Source organism: Herpailurus yagouaroundi, unplaced genomic scaffold (assembly GCF_014898765.1).
Source record: "Herpailurus yagouaroundi ecotype Mexico unplaced genomic scaffold, PumYag 203, whole genome shotgun sequence".
NCBI lineage: Eukaryota > Metazoa > Chordata > Mammalia > Carnivora > Felidae > Herpailurus > Herpailurus yagouaroundi.
The window spans coordinates 24,030,779-24,046,972 of NW_024412434.1; the positions used below are offsets into that span (position 1 = coordinate 24,030,779).

At 46.7% G+C, this 16,194-nt stretch overlaps 1 protein-coding gene across 10 annotated transcripts in view; it reads right to left on the minus strand.

The window, feature by feature from the left end:
* CELF2 (CUGBP Elav-like family member 2) overlaps positions 1-16,194 on the minus strand; it is an 835,274-nt gene that overhangs the window by 94,575 nt on the left and 724,505 nt on the right. The window lies entirely within an intron of this gene.

Consider the following 16,194-nt stretch of genomic DNA (forward strand, 5'->3'; position numbering starts at 1 on the left):
GACAACCATAGTCCCAAATGATAAAGAGGGCAGCATTCCAGAGATGCTAAGGGAGAACGCAGGATTTCCTCGCTGATCACAAATGGGGTACTGAGATGAGGCAGTAGGGGAGAAGGAAAGGTTGAGGATGACTCCTGGCTTTTGGTCTCGGGTGGTGCACCCGTCCACGTGGACAGGTAACCATACTTGAAGAGGGCCTGGGGGCTGGTCAGAAGAGGGCTTTAGCATTGCAACTGCCTGGGGACCAACTGCATGCAACTTTGCAGTAACAGCTATCGGACATCTAGGTTTGGGGCCTGGCAGAGAAGTCTGACTTTCAAGATCAAGGTTTGGGAGGCGGCAGGTCCCAGGAGGCAGAGGAAGACAGGAGGAGGATTGACAGAAATCGTGCAGTGAGAACGAAGGGGTAAAAACAGAACCCGGGGGTGGGGGGCACATCCGTGGTTAAGGCCTAGTTCTCTGCCCGCCATCCTTATGAGAAACAGCACATTCCTTTTTATGGGGAGAAAAGTCGACCGTCTGTCACTGTGCTGTGTAAGGAAGGCGCCTGGAAGGCTTATGGCCTGAGATGTCTTTAAAGGTTCTCTTTTGCACTTGGCTCTGCTTTAATCCAGTGTCTTCAGCATTTCAAGCTTTAGGCCAGACCCAACCTTCCCTTTCATAAATCAACACCATGCCTAGCCAGCTGGTGTATTTATTCTTTTTCATTATTTGGAATTTTGTTAAAGTCTAAGCTAAATTTTTGTTTTCCCATTAAGGTCTTTGAAAGTTACCATGGGAAATATTTATTGTCCGGATTGCCATAAAACTGAAGGGCATATCATGTTTAGAGAAGAGAGTCAAGATAAAATGCCTACGAACACACCCAAAGAATCCCAACTACGACATCTGTCCAACCAAATGCTGTCAAAGAGACTGAAGGTCATGGTCCATACGAGGCTATTTTGGGAACCAGGCACCGTATACAGATGCCTTTGAGAGACCTGCCTCCCAAGAGGCCCCTGCCTTGCAAGTAAAGTGTTCTTCCATTTTCCTTTTCCCACCCACGAACCTGAGTGGCTACCTTCCGTGAGGCGAATTACATGGAAAAAGAACAGGGGTGTGCCCTTAAAAACCGGCACAACACCCTTCTTCTTAGCCACCATCACCAAAGCGCCTTCAGGAGGTGTTACCAAAGATGGCCACGCAGACCGAAACATCCTCGCCGTGGCTCACTCCCTCCTTTTCAAGCGGTAAGGAGATTTCATGGTTAGTCAACTGGGTTGAGAGCCTAGAGCTCATTTCCACTAACGAGCTGATGTGCTGACCACGGTCACGGCAGCCTGCAATCACTGACTCGTGATTCTTCCCAAGACCAAGGGTGAGGGGCTTGGCACATGTGACTCAGAGGCGCAGGGAGGGAAAAGTACCGTTTGTGCATCTCCAAAAATGCATACTTAGGAAGGAGAAGCTCCTTTGCAGCCCCAATCTATTAATTCAGCTCTAATCAGTGAAATACAGAAGTGGGGAGGGTGACTTGAAGTCCAAGGACAGCACCTGACATACAGCCCTGCCCTCACGTGTATTTCAGGATCTCCCCCATCAAGAGGTGGAGGCTGGGCTGGGGATTATACTGTGAGCTGACAGAAGCCTGCGAGAGAGGTGTGGCCTGACTTTGAGGTGACGTCAGCAAAGAGCAAGGCTGAGGATGTTTTAGTCCTGGGGGCCGCATGCACTCTGCTGCGGGCTCGTCCTCACGAGTCAGCCAGTCGGTTCTGCTGAGTGAAATAAACACGGGTGTCTGCTTGTAAGTTCCAGGGAAGGCCTGGTAATTTTACTCTTGCCTTCTATGTGTCTTTCCTGGTCCCCTATTCCACGCAGATCTAACCCACCATCAGCAGGTATTACACCCCGAATGTGTCCTCCTCCTGGGACGGGGCACTGATCTCTCGTCCTGCCCCTTTGGCCTCCTTTCCCAGCTGGCTCCTCTGTTCACCTTCTGCTTCCTACTCAGTTAACCAGCCGCAGCTCACGCTTTGATGCTGGTCTGACAGACAACGGTGTGACGCAGGCAAACGGTGGCCATGTAGGTTTTAGTGTTTTCGTGGCAACAAATGACTCTGTGCTTAGAGACTGCTGCCTGGGGTGCCTGTTGTATTTCAAGTGATCGTGAACCACCCAACACGTGAAACACGTCTCCCGATCCACGAGAAGTAGGGATGGAATGCCAGAACCCACTCCAGAGGAATCTCACAACTATTTAGGACAGGTGACATTCTTCGTAGACCTCCCAAATGAACACACGTATTATATGTGTTTATAAAGTACCTCTTCTCAGGAGGCAGTGCTTTCTACCCTCGCATGCCTGTGGCAGTGAAATCTTCTTTGTCAGCCAGAGTCTCTCCAGCGGTGGCTATGGAGAGGGACAGGATAAGAAGTGCTTTGCTTCCCTAGGAAGGAAGCGCAGGTCCATGGAGGATGAACCAGCAGGGACTCCGCACGCCCACCGTTTCTGCAAGGTGGGACCCGGCTGCCGAGTATTACAGATGAACTCTGTGTGGCAGAAAATTGCTCCTCTCTAGAATTAGCTTATTCTGGCCAGAAAAAAAACTGTGCTAAAAATAGCACCAACTCCATTCATCCTCTTACAGCCCGGGACATATTAATTCTACGTAAGTCTCACTCATGTGAGATTTTCTGGCAGGTCTTTGAGAGCTGATGGGACGGAAAACACACAGTTGCCCACGCAAAGATACTGGCGAACAAAAGACCTCCTCATATGCCGTTCGCAGCTTTACCTCCTTCCCGACCTGTCCCAGATGCTCAGGTCACCCAGATCCCTTTTAGAACGTCTGCAAGGAAATCGGGGAGGGTGGCAGCATCTGCAGTGACAGAGGAGCTCTGCCCTCTTGAGCACCGAGGAACCCTATCGATTCCGCTGCGGGAGGCAGGTGTGCACACACAGTCAGTGTGGTCTTTAAAGGGAACTGTGATCGATTCCCAGGATGGCGGTACCGGTGAGGACCGTTCCCGCCAGCACACAGGCCATCGCACTGTGCTGTGCACACACAGTCCCCGGGATCTGGTGCAAATCCAGGTACAGGGAGAGGCCCGAGAGTCAGCACAACGAACACAGTCCTGACGGTTCCGGGGCTGCTAGCCGCGGACCAGGCTCTGAACAGCAAGGCTACCTGTACTTGCGGGAGGGTCATCAGCAGGTGCGAGGGCTCCCGCACAGCCAGATGAGCAGGAGGAAACAGGTTAATCGCCACCACCTTACTCTTGGGGCTGATGGCGGTCATTCTCCAATAGTGGTTCTCGAACCTGAACACTGGGATCACCTGGAAAGCTTTAAAAATACCCTGAGAGATTCTTCTTTAATCTGCCTGAGGCATGGCCTGGGCATGTGTCATTTCAAAAGCTCCCCAGTCGGGGCTACTAATCACAGAACTAGCTCTAGATGCAAATGGACTCAAACTTAGGACCACTTTGGTTTTTTCTTCATCCCTTCTGTAAAAATTTGTCTAGTTCCTGTGTCATTTTAGGTAAATGGCCAGGAAGAATATTATGACTATCAGAGTCTTTTCTCAGAGGGTAGAAATGAGAAAAGGAATCACCACGCTCAGTGGCCTCACATCATACAGTGTAATGTCACTGACAGGTGGGTCGTAGGGGCCCTGAACCGCTGCTTCTTTAAGTGACGTGTTTGGCATCATCTCGTCCAGAAATCGCGGGGGCCTGAGACGCTGACAAGACCAAGAGGCTGGGAGTCGGCAGATACAGGTTGCTGTCCCGTCCCGACCTCGCCACCGAACTGCTCTGGGCTCTTGCTTCCTCATCTGTCATCTGAAGGGCAGCAGTACTATCTCCAAAAAAAACCTTTTAGCTTCCACAGTCCATGACCTCTGACGAAATAGGGTCTGTTTTCCTCAGCCCTCTCTTCCTCTGCTGACCCAGAGAACCGCATTCAACTAGACAGAAATCTACGGAGATTAGCCCCAGGATTTCCTAGGTCTGGGACTCTGATCTTCCTTACTGATGATATTTAGTTTTGGTTAATGACCTCCAGGGGTTTTGCATTTGGGCAACGCTGACTCAGGGACAGGTTGGGCAACACAGTGATTAGGATTCTCTAACAAATGCCTCAGAGGCACGTAATGACTTTTTGTAGGAGTTGTGATTATAGTTAATGCCTTCCATGAGCTGCCGAAGAAATGTTAAGATACAACTCATCCAAATCTAGGCTGGAGCGCCTCTTCCTATTTAAATGATGGCTTATAAATATTAGTAAAAACCATCAGACACTCCTAACGGAGTAGGATTACAGGTGAAGTTAAGCTGAATTTGAGGGCAGTTGTCTTTCACATCTCCTTGTATCTGGATGGAAGAGGCCAATTATTAGACGTAAGCGACACTCAGTGATTTGTTAGAGAATTTTTCCTCTAATAGCCAAAAGTATGCCCTTAAATTTGGAATGACAGACTTCTCACTGAAAAGGCAACCAGAGTGGGAAAACAAATCATGACTCTCTGTTTTATTATTTATCTAGCCTTTTATTATTGCCATGAGCTCAGGCGTATATAAAAACCCTCGGCATGGTGCCCAAGACGCAGTAAGTGCTCGGTACACGTTAACTACTACAGTTAGTTTTATTAATCAAACATCTATTGCTATTCCGTTAAACTTATGTAAATTCCAAAAGTCACTGAAAAATACCAGTCACGTAGAGAGAACATTTACAAAACCAAAACTTGCCAGAAAGATACTTCTGGAGTTCTAGAACTACTGTTCTGAATTTACACCCGCCTGCAGTAATACAGGCAATGACAGCAATTAGCTTTCTATTTCCTGGTCTACATGACTTGCTGACAGCCGGTCTGCTTACACTGGACCTCACGTGCCACTCAGCACAAAGCATCCGGCACAGTTTCCTGGTTTGCATTTAAATGTATGCTTTTCTAGAGAAATTAAAAACCGTGTATGTGTGGGCAAGCGCACAAAGCGTGGAATTTGACAGACTGAAATATACCCTAGTGGCCTGCGGTCACCCAAGTTTAGTCTTCAGGGTGGAGGTGAGTTTCCAGGGAACCTGTTCTTCACTTTGACTTGGGTCTTCTGGCCCCTGAGGGAGGACTTGGTGGCCCAGAGATCACAGAACTCTCGGTCTAACCCCACATGCTGTCACACGGCATCAGGCCAGTGGGGGTTGGGGGGGGATGTACCACCAAGTCTCCAAGACATGTCCACATATCTACATTCACATCAACACAGCAATGACAGCACGACGACCGGACAGAATTAACCACATGGTTTACCCTAAATGTCTTAGTCAACACTGAGCCTTTGGTCCTAACTCACCTCCTGACCAAGGGAGAGGACAGAGCAGGTGGGTGGCTGGGGACGGAGAGAGAAGGGCGCCTGAGCTCCCAGGACACGAGGAAAAGCGCTGCGCTGATCCAGTGTCCTTGCCCCTGACTTTGCCAAGGCAGAGAGCACGTGGCTGAGAGCGCGGCCGTGGGGCTGCTGAGGGGGCCGCGTAGACCCCATGTGCGGCGCTCACTGGTTTCCTGGTGCCCTCGTCTGTGGTACGGGGTCTGGCTCCCCGTTTCCAGAAGCAGAGATAAGGGGGTAGGGCTCAGCTGTTCTTGAAAGGCGTCAGGGCTCCTGGGGCAGCAAGGCGCGATGATGGAGGGCGGAGAACTCCCATTTATCTCCCAGTCCTCGTGCCCAGCCACAGCCTGCTGGCTGTCCTGCCGCTTCCTGCTTGGTGTGCTGAGTAACAGGGTTCGTGCCTGATCTTCCAGGATGAGCAGGGCCGCGCTCTGCCCTTCCCCTACGGAAGGACACAGAGCCAAGAGATGGGGGGCGGGGAGGCCAGCTGGACAGAGCGGGGCATTAGGATGCAGATTGGGGACTGGGACCGAAAGCCTGGGGATGCAGATAAAGCAAGGCGCCCTAATAACATGAATGTTAATGAGATGGTGTTGGTAAAGCTGCACTCCTCTGAAGAAAGGTGTTGCATTTATAATCATTTTTGCAAAGCAGTTCCTCTTACAAGAGTGACTGCCTTTGATCTGTAGCTCCTTCCTGGAGAGCCTGGGACCAGGAGCCTCCAGCCCAAGACAGGAGCAAATGCCTGGCCACACCCGCCCAGCGACGTCAGTGGTCTCCGGCTGGGCAAGAGGGCAGGGCTCCGCATCTCTGGCAAAGCTGCACAGCACAGTGCCCGGGCCTCATGTGGCATCAGGACCGGCTCTGGGCGCCAGCTGCCTTCTGGGGAGGCCTGCTTAGCGAAGCACCAGGACCCGGGCGCCCTGCCTCTCAGGCGAGCGCATCGTGAGACGCCGCTAGTTGTAGGAGTAAAAGAGCTGAGGATTTAGATCGATTTCAGGACAGCTCCAAAGGGGGCAAACGTGGGCATCCCGAGCTTATCCATGCGGCAGTGGGAGTGCCGAGAGAGAACACCTGCTCCTGGGGGTCTCCAACGGCGGGGCCCTTGGCGTCCGAGGTCAGACTCACAGTCACCAGCTGTCTGACCCCAGACAGGTCACTCTTGAGTTTTAGTTTCCTCACCAGCCGACAGGGCCATATGACACAGACCTTGTGGAGGTGCTGTGACAATGCAAAGAAATATAGTCACAGAGCCCTCACGTGGTGCCTGATACGTGGGCCATCAATAGACAGTCACTTTTGCAGTGATTTGCATTATCGTGCTGTGCTGGCGACCCAGGTCCCACTCCCTACCCCCTAAGACGTGGTGGACATCATGCCTGATCCAGGGGCAGGGCCAGGGGTAGGCGGCCATGCTACTGGGGAGTTTTAGCAACGGTGGCTTCTAATTCTAGTGCTGTCACTGTTGGCTAGGGGAGGTCAGAGGAGTTAATTTAATCTCCCGGTGCCCCAGTGTCCTCCATATAACAAGTTGAACACTGTCAATACAGCACCTGACATATTTCTAGAAGGGATGACAAAGAATACCATAAAGCCATCTACAAACACAGGCGATTCACTCATCCATGTGAACTGGGGACAGGAATCAAACAGATGCAAGAAATCCACCAAAAATCCCGAAACCTCATTAGGTTAAACACCCTTACTTATCAAACCGAGGCTGTAAGCAAGGAATTAGATGGACTTGTTAAGCCTTCATCGCCTCTCCCTCCTTCTTTGTTCCTTGGGAAAAAAATTACGAGTGCTCAGCTCCCTGTTGGTTCTCAGCCAGAGGGGAGTGGGAAGCAGATGTCCAGAGAACCTCAAAGTGGGAAGCCAAGCCCCGAACGGGCCAGATGAGTCTATGTAAGGTACAGATGGCTCTTGGACAATGCGAGGGTTGGTGCGCTAACCCCCTGTGTGGTCAAAAATCTGTATGTAACTTTGGACTCCCCCAAAACTTAACTACTAATAGCCTACTGTTGACCAGAAGCCTCACCCATAGCATCAACAGTCCATTAACATATATTTTGTATGTTCTCTGCATTATATGTTATATTCTTACAATCCAGTAAGCTGGAGGAAAAAAAGGGTCATTGAGAAAATCACAAGGAAGAGAAACTACGTGTTACAGTTTTGCTTTTCTAAAAGATAAATCCACCTGTAAGTGGACCCACGCAGTTCAAATCTGTGTTGTTCAAGGGTCAAGTGTAACTCTAACACTACTAACAGATACCTGAAGCAAGTCAAGTCCTAGCTGTCTGCCTGGCTACCCACTTGGATAAACAGGCAGACAGAGAGACAGATGTACAGAGAGATGTTTTTCCTTAAGCAGGACATTACCGTAGACAACGCACGGGAGGAAGACTGGTCCTACGAGACTGCAAAGGACTCTGAGAACCACTGAGTCCAACCATTTCGTTTTTGCAGATGAAGACAGGAAGGGCTTTCAAGAGTTCTCAATGACAGGTGGGGAAGGGGATGACAGGACAAGTATGTGTTTTGACTACTGGTGGGAAGAAATGACAGTCAGGAACAATAAAAAACGTGAAAGAGAACATCTGTCGTGGTGTCCCTTTTCTGCAATCTCCCACAGGCACTGTTTACTGTTTATCTTTTTCATCTTGGAGACTTTGGGCAGGGAGACCCGTAACGATACGGTCCTGAGGTACTGCTTTATTACCAAAACAACTTTAATAGCTTATGTCACAATACTAATGAGACTTCCTGAGCACCTGTGTACGGTCACAGTCTATGGCTCAAATGAGCGAAGGATACGTGAAACTTCTTTCTCTCCTTGCCTCCCAGTGGCCGTGGCCAGCCTGCTTCCCTTGCGCTCACCAACCTAGATGTGGCCCAGGCGGGGTTTCCAAGACTCCCTCTGATCCCCATGTCCCTTCCCCCAGCTCAGCCATTCTCCGTGTCTTGGTGGGTGGGTAAGGACCGTGGGGCTCCTGGGAGAACTCTCTCCCTACCCACCCTCGTCACATACTTTTTCATGGCCTGGAGCCTGAGGCTGAAGAACTGGACAGCCCACCTCTACTGGACACAGTCCCCTGAGCTGTGCCCACCCCACATGTGACGGATTCACGGTCTGTCCGGCACAACAGTAATATTTTCAGGTGATGAATTCTCATGGGGACTGCATACTCCCCGGGAAAAATCTGGACTACTTTCCAACTTAAAAAAAAAAAAACCAAAAACATTTCTCCTGGTGTTGTAAGCTCGAGCCCAATGTTGGGTGTAGAGATTACTTAAAAAGAAAATCTTTGAAAAAAGTTTTTCCCTTTCATTTGATTGTCACAAGTCCTTTCCTATGCAATTCCATCCAGACCTTTAATCCAATTCATGGATTTTCCCTACAATCTTCTTTTGAAAGCTTATCAACCTCTAATAGAACTGAGATCTAATAAGTGAACTTAATATTCCCAATGTAGTCCTGGGATATCAGAGAGAAATGAGTACCTCTGAAATCCGACTCTTGTTTCTTTCTGCCACTGTGCTATCCTACTGTGGCCTCCTACATTACCAATGAGACCACAGTGCTGCTCAATGACATAGGGCAATTGTGCACCCCTGGCTGGGCCCCTGGGCTACGTAGGTTGCACGTATGCTTTCCTAAGCCCTCACAACAGTCCTGGTAACGAGGGAATGCAGTTGAGCCTCTGCACGGCATTCCACGGAAACCTCATTATCAAAAACTGGTGTAACTGCTCCCTGTTTTAACCCCGTGCTACCTGGGCTGCTCAGCTCAGTCACTTTCAACATTTCACCAGTAAGGACCCCTCATGAATTTTCTCCCACAGATTTCCTTGTATCGAGCGGGCCCTATTTTAAAAGTCACTGGTTGGGGCGCCTGGGTGGCTCAGTCGGTTAAGCGTCCGACTTCGGCTCAGGTCACGATCTCGCGGTCCGTGAGTTCGAGCCCCGCGTCGGGCTCTGTGCTGATGGCTCAGAGCCTGGAGCCTGTTTCGGATTCTGTGTCTCCCTCTCTCTGACCCTCCCCGTTCGTGCTCTGTCTCTGTCTCAAAAATAAATAAACGTTAAAAAAAATAAAAAAAAAAAGTCACTGGTTTTTGGGGTGCCTGGGTGGCTCAGTCAGTTGAGCATCTGACTCTCGATCTTGGCTCACGTTGTGATCTCACGGTTTGTGGGTTCAAGCCCCACCTTGGGCTCCGTGCTGATGACGATGGCACAGAGCCTGCTAGGGATTCTGTCTCTCCTTCTCTCTGCCCCTCCCCAACTTGTGCACGTGTTCTCTCTCTCTCTCTCTCTCTCTCTCTCTCTCTCTCTCTCAAAATAAATAGAAGTAACTAGCTTTTTATTACAGTTAAAATCAAAGCCATAGGTCAATAACTGCCAATCAAAGCTACTGACCTGACTGGCTGCCAGCCTAAAGCAAAAGAAGCCTTGCTGAGGTGGCATGTAAAATGTTACGGTGGGTGAAACAGATTACTTCTAGTGGCCTTTTCTGAAATATTAAAATATGCTTTCCAGACCCCTTGCGATTGGCCTCCAGACTGGGAACCACTGGGCTTGGAGTTTCTTTCATCCTCTGGCTTTCTTTCTTTCTTTTTCATTTTGAGAGAGACAGACAGAGAGTGAGCAGGGGAGGAACACAGGGAGGGAGACAGAATCCCAAACAGGCTCCACACTGCCAGCACACAGCCCAACGTAAGGTTTGAACTCATGAACCATGAGATCATGACCGAAATTAAGAGTCGGATGCTTCACCGACTGAGCCAGCCAGGCGGCCCTCATCCTCCAACTTTCTGTCTCAGGCCCAAAGCAATGAGCAGCCCAGCACCCCTTGCCATGCCTGCCTGAATCCCATGTGGGCCTGATTCTGCAGCTTGAGCGCTTCTCCTCCACACTGGCTTAGCTCCTGTTGGTGGCTACAGCCCTGGGGAGCTGCCCTCTAGGCACAACATGGCACTCTCCATCATAGTCCCTTACAAGGTCATCTTAAGAAAAAAAAAAGTTCTGGGGCATCTGGGTGACTCAGTCGGTTAAGCACCTGACTCTTGATCTCAGCTCAGGTCTTGATCTCAGGGTCGTGAGTTCAAGCTCCGTGTTGGGCTTTGCTCTGGGCATGAAGGCTACTTAAAAAAAAAAAAAAAAAAAAAAAAGTCCTAACTTTTTGTTTAGCTTTCATTTCGGCAGGACGAAGTGTTCTGCTAAAACAGCACCGACAGCAGGGGAATAGTTGCTTTGGGGAAGTCCTGGAAGGCCAAACATTTCAGCCCAGGCCCAGTCCCGCAAATGCAAATCTGAAGAATGCACACCAAATGTCCCGATTTACACACTCCACAGCACACACATTATATATGTTGGGTTGCAACCCCAGAAGAGTTCACACCTACAGAATCTGTCAAGTAGAAACAATGTCTTCTAAGCACATTTCTTCAGGGGCTCAGAAAGCTTTACATACATTATCTCATTCGACGCCTACTCTTCTGTTAAGAAGGTGGAAGGCAGGGATTATCACCATTAAATGGTGGTTCTCAAGTACCCTCACACATGCACTATGAATTAGCCATGATCCCGATTCAAAGCAAAAACCAACCAACAGACAAACAAACATGAGAATTACACAGTTCACAAAGCCTAATATAAGAAAGGTGACTGCAAAGTAGTTAAGAATATGTTGGTAGGCCAAATAAAAGGGGGGGGGGGATTTTAAGCTATATCTTCCTGGTTTTATTTGGCTGAATTAATGCTCACATATGGATGTGTGTGAATATATGCCCATCTTAAGTACATAGAGACATACATACGGGTCTGTGTAGAGGATACAAATTCTATCACACACACACACACACACACACACACACAGGAGTGCACAACACAGCAAATCTACATTCACCCTCTATTTTGGAGCACTTGGAAGATGTGTGGGCAAAGGTGCCATTTTTGGGAACAAAGGTGGACTCCTTGGGAAACACTTTATGAAAGTAGCTCATCTGGGCCTGAAATATCCAAGAGCTAGTTATTAAACCTTAACCAAGTACAGGCATGGTGGCTGGCTTTGTTTTTGGGTGATTCAGTTATAAACAGCATGGTTGCTACTGTATTCCCTGGTACCCAGAACGGTTCCTGGCAAACAATAAAAATTCAGTAAATACTGGGGCACCTGGGTGGCTCAGTCGGTTAAGTGTCCGACTTCAGCTCAGGTCATGATCTTGCGGTTCATGAATCTGAGCCCCGCATCGGGCTCTGTGCTGACAGCTCGGAGCCTGGAGCCTGCTTTGGATTCTCTGTCTCCCTCTCTCTCTGCCCCTCCTCACTCATACTCTGTCTCTCTCTCTCTCAAAAATAAATAAAAACATTTAAAATAAAAAAAATTTCAGTAGATATTTGATGAACGAGTGTATGAATGCTCTGTTCTACATGATAACATGCTTTTGAAGACTTAACTCTGCTTATGTAGACATTTTGGCCGTGTCTTCCTGTTCTAAATAAATGGCATCTGAGACAAAACTTTATCTAGCCTGGTCTAGTTAGGCTTGGATTCAAATGAGATGGTTTGGTGGGGGGCATGATTTTCATGATACGATGAGATGGGGTTGGAGGGATTTTACGACAGAAATAATGACGATGATGGTGATGATAAAATAATCATCATGGCTCTGAGCACAAAGGCATTAAATACATATTAATAATTAGAAGAGGTGGTTCAAAGAAAATGAGTACCTCAAAATGCATTACAATGGGCAAATTGAATTTGGTCCCAGTGAGAGCCAAGCTGTTCTGCTGGAAGAATATTAAACCCCAGCATTCTGCTCTTAAAGGACACAGGGGGACAATTCTATGGAGAATTGTGTGGAAGGCCGCCTGGCAGGAAGGAGAGTGTCTGCCCGCGTAGGTAAATGATCCCTTCCAGGGAAGCCAAGAAGGGGCTCATTCACTTCATGTGGGTGAACACACCCGTCCCAAGAGGCAGTTTTATTTACAGCTTCTTCCTACTGGATCAGCCTCATTTGTTTTTATATCTCCAATCTACGTGGAGCCCTCGCTCACACTCCCAAGTGTTCTTATAAAACACCTTTTGGTAAGCCACCACTGAAATGGAATGCTCTAAACAAATGTTCTCTTAGGGAAGTAACACCTTAATATAAACTGCATTTAATAAAACTGGTAGTGATTCTAAAAAGAAAGGAAAGAGGAAGGCATAGGCAGAGAAAATGTCTGGAAGAAATTTGCAATTAATATTTTACAAGACATTTAGATTCTGATTCCTCCTTGCTGTTAAAATTTAAGAGCTTTTCCAAAACTGTATTCCTCTCTGTTATTACATCCTTAATTAAATTAATTTATACAGTGAATGCTCTAATGATACTGCTGTAGGTTTTCAATCAGAAAGCCTTACTGCAAGAGACAGTATGTTTTAAGACCTTGAGAAAAGAATAACGTGAGGCCCAGTGCTGTCACTGGCATGGGGATATTTGGTCCTGGACACGTGATTATTGAAAAGATCGTGGTAGTTTTTCTGTGTTTCGATTAAGGTCTTCACTTTATTTTTTAATTAAGCTAAATTAGGTCAGTGAACACAAAATGAATCTCTCAAGTTGCCTCTACAAGGATTTTTCTCTCTGGGCAATACAATGGCAGACGATGACATTTCTATTGACTAATTCTCCCAGTTAGGTTGTGCCGTCCTAAACAAAAGAAGCTATGTGTTAGCCCAACGTGCCAAACTTGTCAAGGCAGAGGCAACCAAAATCTGTCCGGGAACACCGATGGCTCAGCTGTAGAAAAAGTCAGGCTAACAGTTCTGCAGGAAACACACAGGTTCCCCCAGAAGCTCTGCCTGTGCAGACACACGGAAGGTCTTCTCTTCAGGTGATGGAAGTCTTACTCACTAGGCATCTCAAGGGCTGGCAGACAGGCATGCAGGCATAAACTGCCACAGCTTAGTGCCTGCAGCTTACTGCATACAGTAGGCACTCAATAATTAGTAGCGTTTTGTTAATCTAATGAGATGTCAGGAATAAATACGGCAGCGTGCCTGAGATGTGATCTGTTGCCTAAGCGTCAAGCCTCCATTTCTAGAGGAGAGCTGGTCTCGCCAGGGAAATGCCATCCAGAGGCTCAGTCTTTGCTTCTCCCTGTGCTGAGCTGTTGAATTTGCTCCCTATTCCCAATACTGTATTTCTAGGTTTATGACGAGCATTTCTTCCTTAGTCACATGGCGTGAAAAACGTGTCCTCAGTGACTCTGCACTGTTGAGTAAGACCCTGGTCCTTCACCTCATCACCCGTCCTCTATGGAAAGGGTCTCTATGACCCGTACACCGCACGAAGGAAGGGTGCCTTCCAACAGAAATCTAAGAGCAAACACATTCAACTCAATAACAGACGGTCCCATCAGCACTTTGTCCTCTGCCATACTGAGTTCTTTGTTTCTCTCAAGACCCAAAGATGGTCCCTAAATATCAATCAAGTTTGGTTGCATGATAAAAGTTCCCTATGATACATAACATCAACTGCAGAAGAAAATGAAACGGGGGTGGGGTGGGGCGCGGAAACCTCAGCGCTATTTGATCTTGTTTTCAACTGAAAGTTTTGGATGCTTTAGAAAAAAAAAAGGCATCAAGTGCTTTTTTAATGGACTTTATCCGCAGGAAAAATGATTAAAACCAGAAAAGCTTTAAAGTGTCAGCTGGTGATGCATTTTTCTTTATCCCTTTTATTTTTATTCAGAAAGAAATTGAAGGCATATGGCAAAGTGCATCATTAATTTCTTATTAATTTCATAATATGAAGGCAACCAGTTAAAATAGTAGTGCTACAACTTTAAATTACCGAACTCACTTGGTATTTAATGAGAGATTTAGCACAGCAGGGTTTCTGTTAAATTAAGTTGTGCCTTCACATCACAGTGGGAAAACAGGTGTATATTGGTTTAGAATTATGGAAATGTTGACTAATTCCAAGGCTTGTAATCAAACAGCAAGGCACCCTGTAATATTTTTTCCCCTAAAATAAGCATTAATCTTTCATGTCTGGTCCCCCTGCCTCCTGTCCACCAAAAGCTCACAGCTGAAAGGAAACCACTTTCATGTTCTTCCTATGGCTGTTCAGGGTGATGTTTATCAGATAACGGTATACATAAATGCAAGATGTGAAACCCTGTTCCCAGTTACCTAATTTGAAGTGTCAAATGTAGCTACGGTGTGTGCACTGTGAAGGCTATCAGCCTACAAATCAGACCTGTCTTCTCAAAATTTCCATTTAACCCGCCCGAAGTCATTGGGCAAATGAAACTGAACTGGATGAAAGAAAACCAAAACAATCCCCAAACCATCTTTTCCAACTCCAGAGTTCTTGCCCTTAATAACATGTCTCCAACATCACCATTCCCGACTTTTGCATGTTGAATTTTTAAGAAGAGAAAAACAGATAGATGCACCAAAAAAAAAATTTTTTTTTTAATACGGAAGATGCTACTTGTTTGCTAAGAAAGGGTGAGAATAAGATGTCCCCAACAGAGGCAGACTTAGTCCCTTGTATGTTTTTCAACATGGCTCACTCATCATATTGACTCTGGGTTTCTTGAGAGTGTCTTCACCTATAAGGATGGCATACAGGTAGCTGTGCAAGTTTTAGTGGAGCAGATGAATTCAAGTTACCCAAGCTTTGCATTAGTTTAAAATAGAATGCGATTTGGCATCAATATACCCTAAATGCTAAATAAATTCATCATCTCAAGTATTTTTTTTAAACATACCTAGAACGGATTTTGTGTACGGATTACTGTAAAGTATTTCTTTTCAAAAGCGGGAATACAAAGTAGCCTTTGGGTTTGATCAGGAGACTGAGAAATTTAAACAACAATATCCTACAGTTGGCCGAACCAGTAAATATTTGCCTTGGTTGCTTCATTTGAAAATGTGACCAAACACTGTAACCTCCTAGAATTTCCATTGGAAAAAATATTTCCATTTATAAGCAAAATAAATACTTAAATAATAAAATTATTTCAAATAATAGTTAGGGGTGCCTGGGTGGCTCAGTTGGTTGAGTGTCTGACTTCAAGCTCAGGTCATGATCTCGCCATTCACGGGCTTGACAGCTCAGAGCCTGGAGCGTGCTTTGGATTCTGTCTCCCTCATGCTATTTCCCTCTCTCTCAAAAATAAACATTTAAAAAGATTTTTTTAAAAAATAATACTTAAAAGTCATGGAGCAAAGCACTGAGATGTACTAAAAGCTGCCTTACTAAATAAAACCACTTAAAGGGTTTGAGGAAGAAGTCGTGAAATGGGGACAGAGAATTCTGGTATCACATGCTTGCTTTTTTGAATCTTCCACTATTTGATTTGCTCTAAGGGAAAGGGAGAAGCCACAGTGGTGTGACTGAAGACCAGGGTTCATAATTTAGTACTTTCGGGTGACTAATGTTTTGAAAACTTTTTCTTGAGTACCTTGCCGTGACAAATCCCATGAAATTTTCAATGGATCTAAGGTAGCTAAGCAAATGCGTGTGTGTGAGCTTGTGTGTTCGTGTGTGTCTACAGAGACAACAAAACGACAGCTAGAATTATGCCCTGGAAACATCGGGGACACTGGGTTATCTTTCTTTTCTTTTGATCAAACCAGAGTTCAATAAAATCATTATTGTTCTGCTCACCACACCTTCTTCATTATAACCAACGCACATTGTCACGACATTGAATGAACTCATCACTGATATTTGGGTCAGTGGGGAAAACACCAAACAGCCCAGGAACTTTATACCAGCATGCAATAAATAACACTGCCATGAAACCCCAGAAATAATGTGT